Source organism: Mobula birostris, chromosome 8 (genome assembly GCF_030028105.1).
Source record: "Mobula birostris isolate sMobBir1 chromosome 8, sMobBir1.hap1, whole genome shotgun sequence".
Classification (NCBI taxonomy): Eukaryota; Metazoa; Chordata; class Chondrichthyes; order Myliobatiformes; family Myliobatidae; genus Mobula; species Mobula birostris.
Genome location: NC_092377.1, coordinates 78617964 through 78638043, shown reverse-complemented (window position 1 = coordinate 78638043; position 20080 = coordinate 78617964). Strand labels below are relative to the sequence as shown.

Below are 20080 nucleotides of genomic sequence, written 5' to 3'. Positions count from 1 at the left end.
TATGCACAAAGCAGTTCAAGGGAGGACAAACAACCAGTAATAATTTCTTCATAAATCATGATGTTTTCACTTTATTTTACATGTATTTAAATACATGAATAGAAATATGACAAGAGGTCCAAGGTAATCCAATTTAAATTGAAGTAATTAACTTTCCCTTCTCAGGTGATTTCCCCACAGAATTTCCCTCATCTCTACGATGATGGGATATCTGGTTCAGAATTAAGCTTTAGGCAGATGCAGAGTAAATGAACAATTCTATATAGGCTGATCATTCAGATACACAGATTATGACAAATTCCATACAAGGCAATTTTCATACAGATCTCAGTTAAGTAGGTGGTAGGAAAATGAGTGTTCCTTTTTAAAAGATTTTTCAGTGTGGGTGATCAGGAGTACTAACATATCCACCGTATGCAATGCTCACTTGGTCTTTAAATTAAGCTTAACCATTATTTCTTGTATTAATTATTTATTACAGTAAATCAGTAAATCAGGTAGTATTGATAATTTCAGAAAATATTTTCAAAATTCCCAGTTGCAATTTCATCGCAGTAAGATACCCAAACACAACTTATTAAGAAATATATTTCAGGGTGAAATCTTCAAATGAAATCTCCATCTATCAATAGTAATAGACGGGAGGCTAAGTTAGAATGAAATTCTAAAAACTGCAGGATCTAATTCTAATAAGTAGACATAGTACCCCTTGTTCAGAGTAGAAAATTTGGGATTTCAGTGAGTACAGCTATTTTAAGGTTTAGGGTTTGATTGCTTTCTGGGCTGAATTAAATTTTGCAGCTTGCATTTTATATAAGTTTGCCTTTTACTTACAAGTCCTTTCAAATTGTGGTTAACAGTAGATATATAGTTTATTAGGTAGCTAGCTAAATCTGATTACTGTCAACTGTTGATTCAGGATCTTTAGAATTTTAGCTGGTATAGAAAGAGGATTTAACAATGCATAGAGCAAGTTGCATGGAAACCTTCTTTACATCATATGAGAAACAGAGGTATCAACACACAGATCACACATCATAGAGAGGTGTATAAAATCAAGAGGGGCATAGGCAGGATCAAAGTTCAGAGTCCTTTCCCCAGGGTTGGGAAATCAGGGTAGAGATTTAAGGTGAGATGGAGCAGATTTACAGGGGATCAGAGTTTTCCAATTAGAGGGTGGTGGGTGTATGAAATGAGCTGCTAGAAGAAGCCCTGCTCTGCTGGGGGAGAAGCTGACAGTGATGCAGGTGGATGCTTTCCTGGTGTCATGGATTCTTGATTACCTGACTGGCAGACCACAGTACGTGTGCTTGAAACACTGTGTGTCCAACAGAGTGATCAGCAGCACTGGGGCTCCACAGGGGACTGTCTTGTCTCCCTTTCTCTTCACCATTTACACCTCGGACTTCAACTACTGCACAGAGTCTTGTCATCTTCAGAAGTTGTCTGATGACTGCCATAGTTGGATGCATCAGCAAGGGAGATGGGGCTGAGTACAGTAGGAAACTTTGTCACATGGTGTGAGCAGAATTATCTGCAGCTTAATGTGAAAAAGATTAAGGAGCTGGTGGTAGACCTGAGGAGAGCTAAGGCACTGGTGACCCCTGTTTCCATCCAGGGAGTCAGTGTGGACATGGTGGAGGATGACAAATACCTGTGGATACGAATTGACAATAAACTGGACTGGTCAAGGAAAACTGAGGCTGTCTATAAGGGTCAGAGCCATCTCTATTTCCTGAGGAGACTGAGGTCCTTTAACATCTGCCGGACGATGCTGAGGATGTTCTACGAGTCTGTGGTGGCCAGTGCGATCATGTTTGTTGTTGTGTGCTGGGGCAGCAGGCTGAGGGTAGCAGACACCAACAGAATCAACAAACTCATTCATAAGGCCAGTGATGTTGTGGGGATGGAACTGGACTCTCTGACAGTGGCATCTGAAAAGAGGATGCTGTCCAAGTTGCATGCCATCTTGGACAATGTCTCCCATCCACTACATAATGTACTAGTTGGGCACAGGGGTACATTCAGCCAGAGACTCATTCCACCGAGATGCAACACAGAGCGACATAGGAAGTCATTCCTGCCTGTTGCCATCAAACTTTACAACTCCTCCTTTGGAGATCAGACACCCTGAGCCAATAGGCTGGTCCTGGACTTATTTCCTGGCATAATTTACATATTACTATTTAATTATTTATGGTTTATTACTATTTAATTATTTATGGTGCAATTGTAATGAAAACCAATTTCCCCAGGGATCAATAAAGTATGACTATGACTGTGGTAGAGGCAGGAACAATCACAATGTTTAAAAGACATTTGGGCAGGTTCATGGATAAAAAAGATTTAGAGGGATATGGACTGAACATAGGTAAATGTGACCAACTTGGGTAGGAACTGGTCATCATGGAAGAGCTAGGCTAAGGGATCTATTTATATGTTGTATGGCACTATGATCCTATGATTGCTTGGCTGCAATACAATGATGAAGCCTACAACAAAATTATAAATTGTTATGTCATGTTCAAAAATCAATGGGTTACCTTTTATGCATCCTTGCGTGTTCTTGTGCTTCCACAGTAGTTATAGCATAACCGACGGAAGGTCGCTAACTATCAATGGAACAGGCTGCAGAGCATGATCAGCTCTGGACATAGAACAATCAGCTGTGATCAGCATCACTTTACCAAGCTGGTATCAGTCCAAGCAGACTGGCTGATCGGTCCTGGCAAAGCCACCGTCAGAATGGCAAAGGACACATGAAAAAGACCAGAATCTCATGGGTTGACGACACACATCTTCTTGATATGCACTTGTAACATGCAGGAGTAGACTTCTATTGTTTTGAATAAACAATCTCCATTTACAAAGTAAGTCAGTGAAAAAAAATTGTCTATATGTAACCTTTTATTTATTCAAAGCCTTAAATATAGGCCATTGAACGCACACATTTGATGAAAGAAAATGCATACAACAACTAGCATGAAAGAAAATGGAAGTCAAGAATGTTTTGAAATAATGCTTTATTACAGTTTTTTGTTAAACTGGTAAATTTTAATCACTGTCAATAATTCTGATTGTCACATTAGTCAGTACATTTGGATAGCAGAATCTGGCTGGGATTTTTAATAGCTTGTTTGAAAAAATGGGTACAAGGAAATAAATAGGCAATAGGACAGATGGAGCAACACACACACACACACACACACACACACAAAGTGCTGGAGGAACTCGGCAGGCCAGGCAGCATCCATGGAAAAAATGTACAGTCAACGTTTCAGGCCGAGTCCCTGCCAAAGAAATTATTGATCTGTATTCCCAGATCCCTTTATTCTACCACACACCTCAGTGCCCTACGTTCACTGTGTAAGGCCTACCCTGGTTGGTCCTATCGAAGTGCAACACCTTGCACTTGTCTGCATTAAATTCCACGTCATTTTTCAGCCCATTTTTCCAGCTGATCCAGATCCCTCTACAAGCCATGATAGCCTTCCTTGTTGCCCACTACACCCCCAATCTTGGTGTCATCTGCAAATCTGCTTATCTAGTTAACCATATTATCATCCAAATCATTAACATAGATGACAAACAAGAATGGACCCAGCACCGATCCCTGAGGCACTCCACTCATCACAGGCCTCCAGTCAGAGAGGCAAACAACTACTATCACTTTCTGGCTTCTCCAACAAGGTCAATGTCTAATCCAATTTATTACCTTCTCCTGAATGCCAAGCGACTGAATCTTCTTGAACAACCTCCCTTGCAAGACCTTGTCAAATGCTTTGCTGAAGTCCATGTAGAAAACATCCACTGCTTTGCCTTCATCCATTTTCCTGGTAACTTCCTTGAAAAACTCTAAGATTGGTTAGACGTGACCTACGACACATGAAGCCATGCTGACTGTCCTTAATCAGTCCACGTCTATCCAAATGCTTATATATCCTGGCCTTAGACTACCTTCCAATAACTTTCCCACAAATGATGTCAGACTCTCTGGCCTACAATTTCCTGATTTATGTTTGGAGCCCTTTTTAAAATGCGGAACAACACAGGCTATCCTCCAATCCTCCGGTACTTCTCCTGTCACTAAGGGTGATTTAAATATATCTGCTAGGGCCTCTACAATTTCTGCACTTGCCTCCTGTAGCGTCCAAGGGAACGCCTTGTCAGGCCCTGGGGATTTATCGACCTGATTTGCCTCAGGACAGCTTTTCCTCTGTAATCTGTACAGAGTCTATGACCTTGCTGCTGCTTTGCCTCACTTCTAAAGACTCTGCATCCATCTCTCGAGTAAATATAAACGCAAATGATCCATTTAAGATCTCTCCCATCTCTTTTGGCTCCACACATGGATTACCATTCTGATCTTCCAGTGGGCACATTCTGTCCCTTGCAATTCTTTTGCTCTTAACATATCTGCAGAATCCCTTAGGATTCTCCTTCACCTGTCTGCTAGAACAACTTGTCTTCTTTTAGCCCTCCTGATTCCTTTCTTAAGTGTCATCTGCATTTCTTATACTCCATAAGCACTTCATTTGTTCCTACCTGCCTATACTGCTATGCACCTCCTTTTTTCTCTTAACCAGGCCTTCAATACCTCTTGAAAACCAGGGTTCCTACACTTTACCTTTTATTCTGACAGGCACATACCAGCATTGTACTCTCAAAATTTCATTTTCAAAGGCCTCCCACTTACCAAGTACACCACTGCCTGAAAACAGCCTGTCCTGATCCACACTTGCCAGATCATTTCTAATAAAATCAAAATTGGCCTTTCTCCAAGTTAAAGTCTCAATCCACAGAACAGACCTATATTTTTGTATACTTACTTTAAAATTAATGGCATTGTGGTCACTAGATGTAAAGTGTACCCCTATACAGACTTCTGTCACCTGTCCTGTTCCATTCCTTAATAGCAGATGAAGCATTGCACACTCTCTTGTTGGGACAATCTATGCACTGATTAAGGAAACTTTCCTGAACACATTTAACAAACTCTGTCCCATCTAATCCTTTTACAGAATGGGAGTCCCAGTCAATACGTGCAAAGTTAAAATCACCTCCTGTAGCAACCTTATGTTTCTTGCAACAGTCTCTGATCTCTCTTATATAAATGTGCTCCTCTGAACCTACTGTTGGGTGGTCTGTGATATAGCCCCATTAATGTGATTGTTCTTTTCCTATTTCTCAGTTTCACCCACGACATCTCACTAGAAGGGTTCTCCAGTCTGTCCTGACAGAGCACTATTGTGACTAGTACCCCCACCCCTCCTCCTTTAATCCCTCCCATTCTGTCATGTCTATAACAACTGAACCTCAGAATACTGAGCTGCCAGTCCTGCCCCTCCTGCAACCAAGTCTCACTAATGGCTACAATATCATAATTTCAGGTCTTGATCTATGCCTGAGCTCATCTGCCTTTGCTAAGATATTTCTTGCATTGAAATATACGCATCTCCGGACAATGGTCGCCCAATCTTCTGATTCCTGACTGTCTGAAATCTTAACAGCACCTCGCTCCACAACCTCTCTACTAACTATTCTGGCACTCTGGTCCCCATTCCTGTGCAGCATTAGCAAACCTTCTCGCTAGGATATTAGTCCCCTTCCAGTTCAGGTGCAAACCGTCTCTTATGTACAGGTCCCACCTTTCCTGGAAGGTAGCCCAAAGTTCCAAAAATCTTATATCCTCTCCTCCCTCCTACAGCAAATACTTAGCCATGAGTTAAACTGTATAATCTTCCTATTTCTGGCTTTACAAGCATGTGGCACAGGTAGCAATCCTGAGATCACAACCCTGGAGGTGCTACCCTTTTACTTAGCACCTAACTCCCTGAACTCCCTTTGCAGAACCTCATCACTCTTCCTACAAATATCATTGGTACCTACATGGATCGTAACCTCTGGCTGTTCACCCTCCCACTTAAGAACGCTGAGGGCTTGATCCAAGATGTCCCAGACTCTGGCACTTGGGAGGCAACATACTCTCTGAGAATCTCGTTTTCGCCCACAGAATATCCTTTCTGCTCCCCTAAGGAATCTTCTACCACTGCATCTCACCTCTTCTCCCCACTTCCCTGAGTCACAGTCAGAGTCAGACTCAGTGTGAGAGACCTGACTGCTGTGACTTTCCTCTGGTAGGTCATACCCCTAACAAAGTGATATACCTGTTGTTAAGGGGGAAGGCCACAGGGGTATTCTGCACTGGCTCTATAACCACTGACTGTCACCCATTTTCCTTTGTCCTGAACCTTGGACTGTCTCTCATTCTGTCCTATCTATCACATCTTCAGTCTCCTAAATGATCCGGAGTTCACCCAGTTCCAGTTCCAACTCCAACTCCTTAAAGCGGACTGGAGGTTTCCCTGCCTTCCCACATTCCACAAGAGGAGCATTCTACTGACCTGCCTGACATCTCTACTGTTGTAACTGAGCAAATGTAAAGAGATGGGGGAGGGAAAGAAGAACTCTACCTACAGCTTTTCGTTTTTGCCTTCTCTGCCTGAAGCTCACTGAAGCCTCAAAGAGCTAAAGCCTCTAAAGCCACTGCTCAAAGCTCAAAAAAAGTGCCACAAGTCGCTGCTTTTAATACTCAGATCAGTGAACCTGAGTGAATTACGTTCTCTCAAGCTTCTCGTCCCTCTGACTGGCTGTTGCTCAAAGCTCCTTCTCTTCATATAATAATATAAAATATGCAATGATTCCCAGCTACAATGATCTGAGTTGCTATACAAAATAAATTGCATTAGATCCTTTACATTTTGATCTTTGGCACTTGAGAAAAGCTTATAACTTTCTGTTTATGAACCTTTAAGAGTTCTTCTGCTTTTTGTTCACAGGCCAAGGAAGAGGCTTATGCCAGTCAATTCCTGCTGAGTGTCCAAGCCCACCAACCTCCTTAACCCAATAATGAACTACTTATAGCTTACAATCTTAGAGAACTACACAACGCCCAGCTTATTAGCATTTTAATCATCTTTCCTTAGGTGAATGTATATAAAAGCTTCAATATACAAAATAATTATTCATTTTGAAGCAAAAATGGCCAATATATCCAAAAAATGGCAGTTCAGTTTTTGTTTTCTGTCATTTAAGAATAAAGATTCAGATGCATACACATTAAAATGGGAAGGTGTTATTGACAAACTGGAGATCTAAATTATGAAAGAATTGACAGTATAGTCTCAAAGTGTAAATGATTCACAGATATACCATTCAGGTTTACCCTTCCTACCTACAATAAGAGTCTTTTTGCTCTGTCCCAAAATGCAAAACAAGCCATCTTAGAGGGTTTAAGGGGATATTGACATGCATCATGGTGGACAAATAGGAACAAAATAGAATGTAGGTCAACTGGAACCCACAAGTGCTGTATGCCATGATGGGAAGTAGGAAAAGGTGTAAAAGAATTGAGTTTACTGAGGAGAGCAGAAGGCTGCTGAGACACTGACCAGGCAGTTGTGGCATCAGGAATAAATTCACCTGGTACCTGTAGCAGCTGCCATACACAAACTCAACTGTGGAGGACTGCAGGTCCTCTTTTGGAGCCATTCTGGGTCCCAGCAGGACCCATGGGAAATGATCAGCCAACATTCATCATCAGGGAGGCTCTCAGAACAGCTTTTAAGCAACAGTGAAACTGCTTGCTTCACACAGGTTATTGGAGTGCCGGTGATTCGCTGTGGTGTGATGCAGTTTAAGGTCTGAACATGAATTGGGGACTGCGGTTGAAAGAAATATCAGATAGGGTGCTGAACTGAACACCTCAGCCAACGTCCATGCTGGAGGGACGACCTCAGGCCACTTGGTCGTACGATCCACCACGGTAAGGAGATGTGTGAAGCCGTGGGGTGGAGAGTGGTGGAGAGGGTCAACCACTTCCACATTGACATGATCAAACCATCGCTCAGGGACCTCAAAAGGTGCCTGAATGTGATAGTTAATTTTTGCTTGTTGACACTTAACACAGGCTGCACACCAGTTTTGCATGTTCTTCCTAAGGCTATGCCATATAAACTTTAAAGCAACCAGTTTCTGTGAAGCCTTCCTGCCCAGATGCAAGAGAACATTAATAGAATTAAAAACAGTATGTCTCCAATTTGCAGGTACTGTGGGGCAAGGGTAACTGATAAAGATATTGCACAAGAGAGAAAGTCCTGCATTCCTGAACTTGATGTCAGTCAACTGCAGGCCTGTAACTGCTGTCCTACAAGCCCAGATCTCTGGGTCGGTGCAGACCAAGGATCTGATGCTTTGGTCACTGTGTGCAAAATGGGATGTGGTCAATGAAGGCCATGAAATGCAGACCCTCCAAAAGAAAATTAAAATATTGGAAAACCAGACAGAGACTGAGAAACTCATGGTCAAACACATTGATTTCCTCGCCGGTGGGGGTGGGGGGTAGGGGAGGCTGCCAGCTAAAGAAGGTGAGTGGCTGCCAGACACCTCCAACCAACCACAGAACCCACAGCATAGTCTGAGGTGTCTGTAGCGAAGGCTATAAGTGCGTTGGGGAACAAAAGAGTCATGTTCAAAACAGCTCGTTTGGTGTTGTCAAATGCTGATCATGTCCGCTGACTATGCAAGCATGTGATTAGGGGCACTGTGTTTAAGGGCAATATACAAGGGAAGCATTAGTTCAACAACTTGCGTAATGAATTCACCATACCTAAAAACTCTTGCAATGCTTTGGTAGTGTGGGGCATTGGAAAGTCTATAATCATGATGACTTGACAGCAGGGTGTTGCACCTTCTGTGGAGATGTGGTGGCCAAGAAAGTCAATAGTGGACTACCTGAACTGGCATTTAGCAAGGTTAATAACTAGCCCAGTTGGCTCAAGCACAAGAAGTGTGTTGAGATGTGATAAGTGTTCGGACTTGGAAATATGACTTCCAGATAAACAAAAAGAAAATCTGAGTCTTCTAACACACAGTACACTAGTCACTGGAAAGTCGAAATTTTTCAGCCCAAACAGCATGCACATGTGCAGAAACTCAAATAAGCTAAACAGGGCTATAACAGCAGTTTTGAGAACATTGCCTGTGCATGCAGGCCAAACTGATGGTAGCCCCTGACTAAGACCACTTCAGAAAAAAATTACTGTTCCAGTTAAACGTGCCGAAAAGTCTTGAATACGCAGGACTGAGTGATGATTAGGGGTGGTGGCCTTATTAAGGCAGCAGTAATAGTTGCATGGACAGCATCCACCATCGGGCTTAGGGACCACGTAGAGGGGTGAAGCCAAAGGGCTATTCAACCTGCATACAATGACAAGCGTTTCCATTTTCACTCAACTTTCACACTGGCCAGCTTTTCAGAGTCTAGACTACATACATGAACGTAGACTGGTGAGCCAATTGTGGTGCTCAACCCCATTGTTTGTGACTGAAATGGAAAATGTGGGCTTGGTGAGGTTTGGGATTTTGCTCAGCAGGCAAATGAATTGTGTGCACTAGACAAAGTCATTGTGCGGAGCTAACAAAAGTATTATGTGTCATGCCCCAGAAGTCCCTATCCTACTGCCATTGGTGGCCTCTAATGAAGGTCCGTTACTCTCTCAGCAGGCGATACTGGCAACACACTCTCTTGTGCACTTGTGCCACACATGAAGTATCACCCTGATAGGGGGCCCGTAATGAACAACAGACTACCACGGCAGCTGGAACGCAAGATGTTTACAGTTCTGCGATATCCTGACGCATTAGTACTGTCAAAGCTGCATGGCAATCGGCACTTCCTGGCACTCGTGCTAAGATGTGTGTGGTAAAAACATTGTCTGGTTCAGAGTCACGGGTGTGAGTCTGCTGGAGGCTCTGCTGACAGGGCTTATTGAGATAGGAAAAGGAGGAATGATGGACCTTTGACTAGCTGAGTGTAGATTATCAGCCATTTTAGCAAGCTCCCCATAGAACTTCATGGGCATATTAGCGAGGGCTGTGTGAACTTGATCAGGTAGTTGTTGCATAAAGAATTCTTTAAAATTAAAACAAGGATGGTATTTGCCTAGGAAAGATAGCATGTGCTCCATTAGTTTGAAGGCTGAGCGTTACCCAAGGCAGGCAAGGGGAGCAACTGTTTGACTCTCTCAGATTCAGACAGTCCGAGAGTCAGAGTGACACATTTATCATGTGCAGGAGGGTCTTCTGGTAGACTCACCACTCTGGCTGCAATGGAACTACTTAGCGATGCTACGACATAGGAAAACTTGCTATTGGTGATTTTTCGCAGTGCGAACTGGGCTTCTGCTTGTGCAAACTATGCGGTAGTGCGCTGCTCCCAGAACTCTGGCAGCTTCAGAGCGACTGTATTGGCTGACATTTCATTGAGTAACTCTGGAATCATCCGACAGCATCAAAAGTACCAAGGAGGATTTTGTAAATAAAACATGTGAGAGTCATTTTGTGTGCTCAGCAAAAGACGCAGCCCTTTACCTCTATTATGAAAAAAACAAATACAGTCACCATACACTGACATCATTACGTCACGTCAACTGAATGATAGTGTTTGTGAATTATGCACAACAATTTCCATCATGAAGAATATGATGTGTCATCTGTCACCCATTACATCACCCTACACAGACAATCAACAATATTAAAGCTTTTATAATGTTTCAACTGAAATACAGTTCTACGATGAAAATGCTTTGGTCAATAATGGGTAGAAGTTTCTTGGGTATTTCGAGAAAATAACTGTTTGCTGTTAGTCACTGAAATTAGGTAGGAGGGCATTGTAATTGCATAGTGAACAATCTTGTTCCAAACATCCTTCCATGAAATGTCACAGCTATTTCATAAGCTTTGCTAAAGGTCAACACCATATTCTCCCCCCCAAAGACCTTTTCTCAAGATACTTATAAAAAAAAACAAGCGAAGCTAAATTCTGCAGTCATTTCACATATGAAAATGGAATTTTGATCTATATTGCCATGAAGGCCTATTGCGCTTCATTATAACTTCATTAGTCCTGACGAAAGGTCTCAGCCTGAAACGTCGACCGCACCTCTTCCTACAGATGCTGCCTGGCCTGCTGCGTTCACCAGCAACTTTGATGTGTTGCTTGAATTTCCAGCATCTGCAGAATTCCTGTTGTTTGCGTTTAAAGATATCTTCCCCATAGTTTTTCATTAAAAAACAATGGGACCGAAAATCAATAAATCCACAAGAGCAGATGGCCCACATCCTAAAGTTTCAAGAAAGGTGTCTACAGAGACAGTAAACACACTAATTGCCACCTTCCACAATTCCGTCAATTCTAGAACAGTTTCCATAGATTACTAATGCAATTTAACAACTCAAGAAACAAGGGAGAGAAACAACAGGATAGCAGGAACCAAATAGCCTGATGTCAGTATTAGGGATCATGCTTAAGAAAACTAGTTTATGGAAACTGTTATAGGATGCTAAGTACTGGACAGAGTTAGCTTGGATTCATGAAGGGGATATCAAACTGGAAACTTTGTTTCATAAATTGGTTAGTGGACATTATAATGATAACAGAATAGTCAGGGCACCTGACTTACGAACAACAACTACCCAAGAATGAGCTCCCATAATATTATTAAATTCAAAATCTGATATACATACAGTCATTCAATCTTATGAATGGCAGAAATAATTTCTTCTTGCTCCACTTGTACTAATTGTTCTTACTTATCAGTTTTATGTGCTTTTGGTACTATTCGTTTAATAGTAAATTGTTTTACTATTGGCACATGTATTAAGGAAAAGTGAAAAATTGTCTTATACAGAAAGACAATTGTCTTAAGGGAAAGATTCATACAGGTAACTTCATAACAACATTTCATTGAAATAGTGAAAGGTTAAAGGTTAAAGGTGTCTGAAAAGAGGATGTTGTCCAAGTTGCATGCCATTTTGGACAATGTCTCCCATCCACTACATAATGTACTGGTTGGGCACAGCAGTACATTTAGCCAGAGACTCACTCCAACGAGATGCAGCACTGAGCGTCATAGGAAATCATTCCTGCCTGTGGCCATCAAACTTTACAACTCCTCCCTTGGAGGGTCAGACACCCTGAGCCAATAGGCTGGTTCTGGACTTATTTCTTGGCATAATTTACATATTATTATTTAATTATTTATAGTTTTATATTGCTATATCTATACTCTATTCTTGGTTGGTGCAACTGTAACGAAACCCAATCTCCCTCGGGATCAATAAAGTATGACTATGACTAATAACAGGATGCAGAATAAATTATTACAGTTACAGTGAAGGTGCAGCATAAGGTGCAAGGCCAAAATGAGGCAGATTCCTTCTTATTGTGCTAGGGAACTGTTCAATAGTCTCAACAGTGGTATAGAAGTTGCCCTTGATCCTGCTGACATGTTGCTTTTGTATCTTCCACTTGTTGCGATTGAAGAGAAGAGAGAACATCTGGGGTGGGTGGGTGGCTCTTTGAGTTTTACCCCCTGCTTTACCAAGGCAGTCAGAAGTGCAGACCTAGTCCAAGGAGGGGATGCTGATTTCCTTCACATGCTGAGTTGTGTCCACAACTCTCTGCAGTTTCTTGCAGTGATGGGCAGAGCAGTTGGTACACCAAGGATGCTTTCTCTGATGCATTGAAAAAACATGGAAAGGGTCAAAGAGGACATGCCAAATTCTTTTTTAGCCTGAGCAAGTACAGCCACTAGTGAGCTTTTTTGGCTGTGGTCTCTACATGGTTGGAGCAGGATAGGCTGTTGGTGATTTTCATTCCTAGGAACCTGAAGTTCTCAACTCTCCTGCCCTCAGCACCATTGATGTAAACAGGAACATGTGCACTGCTACTTTCCTGAACTTGACCAATTGCTATGTTTTGCTGACATTAAGGGAAAGATTGTTGTCTATGTCATACCCTTCCTGGACACTGACTCACTGTTATTTGACATATGGCCTATAAAAGTTGTTCATCTGTAAACGTGTAAATGGAGTTACAGCAAAACCCAGCCACACAGTGTATAGGGCAGGGTGGCAAACTTCTCCTCTGCCCTAATTAGCAATAATCTGAAAAATCCTTTTGTGTGCCATGGTCATTTTGAGCAGGGATTATCACTGATAAGTAAATTGGTAACCGTAATTTTGGACTTTAAGAATAAAGGACGAGACCTGTTGCTTATTTATGTGCATTCATTGGTTTACTATTAATGAAAGTGTAACAGACAGATTGAAATAAATGAAGCATTTCAGAAAAACAAAAAATATTAATATTAATATTTTAAAAGTTTTAAAATAACAATTTCTAAATGGTATTGTTATTGTAGATCATATAACTGAAGAAATGTGCAAGTGAAATTATAAACTTTGGTGTGTATTCATAACAGTTCAAGGAAAGGAAAATAAACATACCAACTTTACTCTCAGTGAGACTTTTGTTGTCACACTAATGATGACAAATATTTTATATTTGTATGTTCTGCTTGTATTTGATATTTTGAGAGCAATACACATAGGACTAGTTTTATCAATAAGTCCACTTGAACAAGTTCATCACTGAATACAGTAACTCACATGAACATACCAATGAAAATACCGGTAATATTGACACGGTAAGATTTTTCAGACAATTAAATTTTCAGGAATGGAATTCTAAAGTTGCAGAACTTCATTGTCTGGATTTTTATGCTTTGATCCAGTCACTAACTGATCTCTTTCAATATTGTGTAGTTCAGCTCTTGTTGACAAATTTACTACAAAAGAAAGTCTTTGAAACATTAATTTAATTAAGATCCATCCGAAACATCACCAGTATCTTCTCGTAATACTGAGTCACAGCACCATACAGTGCAAAATCAGGCCCTTTGGTCTACCACATCCATACCAACTTTTTTAACACCAACACTCATCCCATTTGCCTGCAAAAGGATGTATCCCTCCATGCCTTGCCATTTTAAATGTCTGTTTAAATGCCTGTTAATCATAGTAATTGATTCTACCACCTCCTCCAGCAGATTGTGTAAAAATAAAACTTCTTTCTCTCACCTTAAATCTCCACCCCCCCCCTCCCCCAGGCCATTTGTTTTTTTATATATACACCCTTACAATGGGGAAAGATTTTAACTCTATCCTAACAATGTTTCTCACGGTCTCAGCTTCCTTTGCTCCAAGGAAAACAATCTTGCCCCATAATTGAAGTCCACCAATCCAGGCAAAATCCTAGTGAATCTCTTCTGCCAAGCATATACAATTCTCAAGCAAAATTAATTACCAACTTTACATTAAAGATTACTCACCTGGGAAATAATGTAAGTTTTTTTAAAAACCTACAGTACCCTCCATAAAATCCCCCTGAATAATGTTTTTGCAGGAAAGCCAGTTCTACACTCTGCGACAGGACACTGCAGGATTAATCAATAAAATTCACATGTGCTGAATTTCAAAAATATCTGCATTATACTTCCAGACAGCATCTTCGATGTTAACCAATCCGATCATTTCAGAATGACACTCATCCAAATCTGCAGATTCCAGCAACTGACAAACAAAACAAACTACTGTCTTCTTGCTTTGCCATCTGACATTGTCACTCTGTATGGAGTACATGATGCAAGTTTCAGTTGGCTTGGCATCATGAATAGAATGCTCCTGTCAGCATTTGGCTTTTACAGTTCCTCCCAGAGTTAGCTATGTAGAGGTACAAATATCTATCAGAAGTAACCAGAAGTATGCATTTAAGCTGATATTGAAAGTAATAAACCCCTATCAACTGTCAAGGTCTTCAAGCTGATATGCAAGATCATACTTCAGAGATTTCTGAAGTCTGAAGCAGCTTAACATGCAAATGAAAAGCACTGAGTGACAGAATGGCAACTTTGTTTCCTCAAGAGAGGAGCTATCATTTTATTATCAATTCTAGATGTTTGGCAGTACTGTACATCTGTTACAGTTAGTAACTGAGAACTGGCAACATGGAGAGCTAATTCTGCTCAGATTTCACTGTGCTAGAGTTTGTGCTGATGTAATGTTATTTATTAAAATCACTGGGATCATTCTACACAATGAATTCTTTTGTTACCTCTGCCATTTTATCCGAATGCCTCAATGAACATAAACAGTACATGACTTTAGAACAAAGAAAAAGTAACCGCCTGCTGTTTACAACTATAAATGTATTATTAATATTCTAAACATCCAATAATTGAATGAGAAAATCTTTGTCATGTTTCTGAAGGATGAGATGAGCCAAAGATTATGGGGAAGATGATGCTTCTCGTCAGCTTTTACTTGACTATGCACCGGCACTAGATTCCTCATGAAACCCAAATGCAAACTCTGGAAATTTCCTACCAATGATCTGTAAAAGCAATTCAACTAAATGGAGAGAAGGACTAAGACCAGCATTAAATAATCTACAGTGAATTTAGTTGTTTAAAATTATTCATGTGTTTCAAGTGCTTTAGTTTACTTAGAATTTTAAAAACTTTTGAACATTTAAGTAATCGATTTTTAATAGCTTCTGAAGGTTTTGAATATCAGGGGCATTCAATGTTTTTGGCAGCCAAGCTTATCTGGGGATGTGGTTTATCTGTTGTCAAATTTTTTGTTCCAACTGTTTTACAGGTGAGGCATGTTCACCACATCCACCTGTGGATTTGGAGGGATATCTGAAAAAGTCTGATGCCTCACTCAATCTTGCTGTCAAGTATTGAGAATTCAAGTTGACAATGCAAATGTACAAAATACAAGTTCAGGCTTACTACACAATTTACAGTAATTGACAACTGCTGACAGCAAATTCTACTAGGCCTTGCATATTTCCTTGTAACCATCATCCCAACAGATGAAAGAAAAATAACCCAATCAGCATTAATGGAGAAATTAATCATATACTCAGTTTCAGTAAATATTTAATGGTATTTTAACATTCTAGCTCTGGTGTTGGCCTATCAGCATCATTAATGGGTGCATCAATGTTGAATTTCAAGTTCTAAGAACTATACAAAGAACAATCAACACAGCATGTTTATGGCTGATTTTCTTGTATGAAGGTAAATGTATTACACAGATATATTATTTTCCTGTTTCTGCATGGTTTTAAAACATTGTTTCTACCTTCACAAAATTTAATTTATAGAAATCACATCCACATCTGTAAGGCAATTTCTGCATTTGGGTCACAATGAAACCTAAATTACATTCAAAGTGTAGACACAAGAGACTTTGCAATATTAAGTAATAAAATTAATGTAAGGAGTAGTTAAGAGTTAGTTCAATTTAACTAATAATGCTCTTAATTCTGAGACTTCAGATTCAGGTTTTATTACCTGAAATCTTACATCATGGAAAGATCTAAAATGGCAAGACTCCTTCAAAAGGATCTAGGACCTGGGAGAACTGGGTAACAACCAATCAAGCTGAGGAATCCTCATTGAATAAGGGACCCTAACCAGGAAGCAGAATTTTGAATATTTAATTCAGTATCAACAGAAATCAAATAAAGAGAGGTTACAAAGGATATAGTAGGTGGGAATAGAAGTCAGAAAATTTAAGTTTCAAACAACAGTTAAAATGTCAAGAAATGAGGTACCTCATTTAAAACAGTTAATTTTGAGTACCAGAGGTCTTGTTTAGCAGTAATAAAGATTTATAACTTAGAACGGAATGAACTATCTCTGACTTTTTAAAAAAATTGAGAAGTATTGTCACTTCAAGTCATAGAGCAATACAGTATGGATACAGTCCCTTTGGCTCAACAAGTCCAAAAGATCCACCAAGACCCACCATAATCTTAGTGGATCATGGCATCCACCAAGCTTCTCCCAATTTCCCAAGCATCTCTTACATGCATCGACCACTTTCTGGCATCTTATTCCATATACTCACCACTTTCTGCATGAAAAGTTGCTTCCTAGGTGTTTTTTAAAAATATTTCCCCTCCAACCCTAATCTATGCCCTTACTTTGTAGTCACCTATCCTAGGGAAAAGACTTATCTATGCCTCACATAATTTAAACACTTCTTTAGGTTTGCCCCTTATTCCTCTGTGTTTCAAGGAATAAAGACCTAGGCTAGTCAACCTCTTCCTATAATTCAAGCCCTCTGGTCCTAATAAATTTTATATGCACTCTTTCCATTTTAACCATGTCTTTTCTATAATAAGGCAACCAAAATTGTACACAGTACTCCAAGTATGGCTTCAAACTTGTCCCACTGCAACATTATGTCCCAACTTCTATATTCAGTGCTCTGATTAAGGCCAGCATATTAAACACCTTTTGCAACGACCTGTCTACATGTGACACAGCTTTGAATCAGCTATGTACGATCCTTTTGTTTCATTGTCTCTCTAGGGCACTACCATTCATAGTATAAGTCCCATGCTGATTTGACTTTCTAAAAATGCATCACCACTGATTTGATATCCATTTGCCACTCAACATAATTCTCTAACTTGGCTCCACAGTTAGCTGTGCCAAAAAATTCCACAGATTCGCCACTCTCTGGCTAAAGGGTTTTCTCCTCACCTCTTTACTAAAAAGGACACCCCTCTATTCTGAGGCTATGTCCTCTGGTCTCAGACTCTCCCACCACAGGAAACATCCTCTCCACATCCACTCTACCAAGGCCTTTCACCATGTGATAAGTTTCACTGAGGTCACCCCCCCCCCCCCCGAATTCTAGTGAGTACATGCGAAGAGCCATCAAACATTCTTCACATGACAAGCTATTCAATCTTGGTATAATTTTCATCAACCTCCTTTGAACCTTCTCCAATTTCAGCATATCCTTTCAAAGAGGCCCAAAACTGCTCCAAATACTCCAAGTGAGGCCTCACGTATGCCTTATAAAGTTTCAGTGTTATATCTTTGATTTTATATGCTACTCCTCTTGCAATGAATGCTAAAATTGCATTTGCCTTTCTCATCACAGACTCAACCTGAAAATTAACTTTTATGGAATCTTGCAAAAGGACTCCCAAATCCCTTTGCAACTCAGTTTTTCGTATTTTCTCTCCATTTAGAAAACAGTCAACCCTTTCATTTCTGCTGCCTAGTGCATGACCATACACTTCCCGATACTGCCACTTCTTTGTCATTCTCCTAATCTAAGTTCTCTTGTAGCCTCTCTACTTCCTAAAAATCACCTGTCCGGCCACATATGTTCATATTGTCTGCAAACTCTGCAACAAAGCCGTCAATTCCATCACCCAAATCATTGACATATAACATAAAAAGAATTGGTCCCAACACAGGCCCCTGTGGAACACCATTGGTCACCAGCAACCAACTAGAAAAGACTCCCTTTATTCCTATTCTTTGCCTCCTGCTAATTATCCACTGCTTTATCCATGCTAGAATCTTCCCTGTAATACTACGGCCTTGTAGCTAGTTTAGCAGCCTCATGTGCATTACCTTGTCAAAGGCCTTCTGAAAATCCAAGTACACAACACCAACTGATTCTCCTTTGTCTATACAGCTTATTATTTCTTCAAACGATTCCAAAAGATTTGTCAGGCAAGATTTTTCTCTTGAGGACACCATGCTGACCACAGCCTGTTTTACTATGTGCCTCCAAGTAGCCCAAGACCTCATCCTCGATAATCAACTCCAACATCTTCCCAACCACTGAGGTCAGACTAACTGGTCTATAGTTTCCTTTCTTCTGTCTCTCTCCCTTCTTGAAGAGTGGAGTGACATTTGCAATCTTTTAAGCTTCCAGAACCATTCCACAATCTCGAGATTCTTGAAGGATCATTACTAATACCTCCACAATCTCTTCAGCCACCTCTTTCAGAACTCTGGGGTGTACACCATCTGGTCCAGATGACTTTTCTACCTTCAGACCTTTCAGTTTACCAAGAATCTTCTCTCTGCTATTGGTAACTTCACACACTTCATGACCCCTGACACCTACTACCATACTGCTAATTTCTACCATACTGCTAGTGTCTTTCACAGTGAAGACTGATGCAAAATACTTATTCAGTTCATCTGCCATTTCCTTGTCCCCCAAAGCTATCTCTCCAACATCGTTTTCCAGAATACAAGAGTAGCGCACAAAAGCAAACTACAATTTATGAATATCAAAACACATTGCAGACTAACAAAAACCACGAGTAATTTTTCCTCAATCTTGTCAACACTTTTATTTCCTGATTTGAAATTTCAAGTGTGTTATTATCTTGATAAATGCAGATTCATGCACTGCACTGCCACCCACACATTTGGTGTTTTAATAATGCACAGCAAGGCCAGTTTCACTCAGAGCTTGGATCTGGTGGATCAAAGTAGGTAAAGGCTAATAAGCAGCCTGCCCTTACTCTATGCCTGGCCACCTCTTCTGTGAAGTCAACAAGAATTATACCAGGGAAGCCATAAAATAAACTGCCAATTTGTTTTCCCATTTTGTGCTACCAACCATGTACAGTTTCATCTCCAATTAACACATCAGTATCACAGCAATTTTTTTACATTCTGGTTGAAGGTTTAAGGGTATCTCATTTTGGTAAATAAATTCAGTCCACTGGCTACAAACTTACTCATTACTTTATTCCCCAAATGGAAATCTGCACCTTCATCTCAATACTAATTCACTGACATTCTTGTTTGCTTATAGCTATTTTGTTCTCCCAAATCTAAGTTCAGTTTCACACAGAAAGTGCTGTGCATTAACAAAATACTATTCCCATAATGGAAGACCACAACTTTAAGTCTTCAGGCTGATCCTGATTTTGAGGATTAATTCTACAGATGTACAGTACAGAACATCCTGACAAGCTGTATCACCGTTTGTTCTGGAAATTGCACACTACAGCAGACAGGAAAGCTCTATAATGGGTAGTCAAAACTGCTCGATGCATCACCAGTATAGGCCTATCCGTCATCAAGGACATATATGTAGAAAGGTGCTGGAAAAAGAGCAGTATCATCATGAAGGATCCCACACAGTCTGCTCATGGACTGTTTGCCCTACTCCTGTCAGGGAGTATCCATGCCAGGCCTATCAGACTGAAAAGCAGTTACTTTCACCAAGCAGTAAGGCTCAATACCTCCACCCACCCACTAACTCCACCACTGTGTTACTATTTTCTGTCAGTCATCTCACATATAGCCCAGCATCACTTATGGACACAGAATTA

The 20080-nt window shown here is 40.5% G+C and overlaps 1 protein-coding gene across 2 annotated transcripts in view; it reads right to left on the bottom strand.

Moving 5' to 3' along the window:
- Positions 1-20080, bottom strand: part of pak5 (p21 protein (Cdc42/Rac)-activated kinase 5) — a 244669-nt gene that overhangs the window by 134620 nt on the left and 89969 nt on the right. The gene's annotated exons all lie outside the window — the stretch shown is intronic.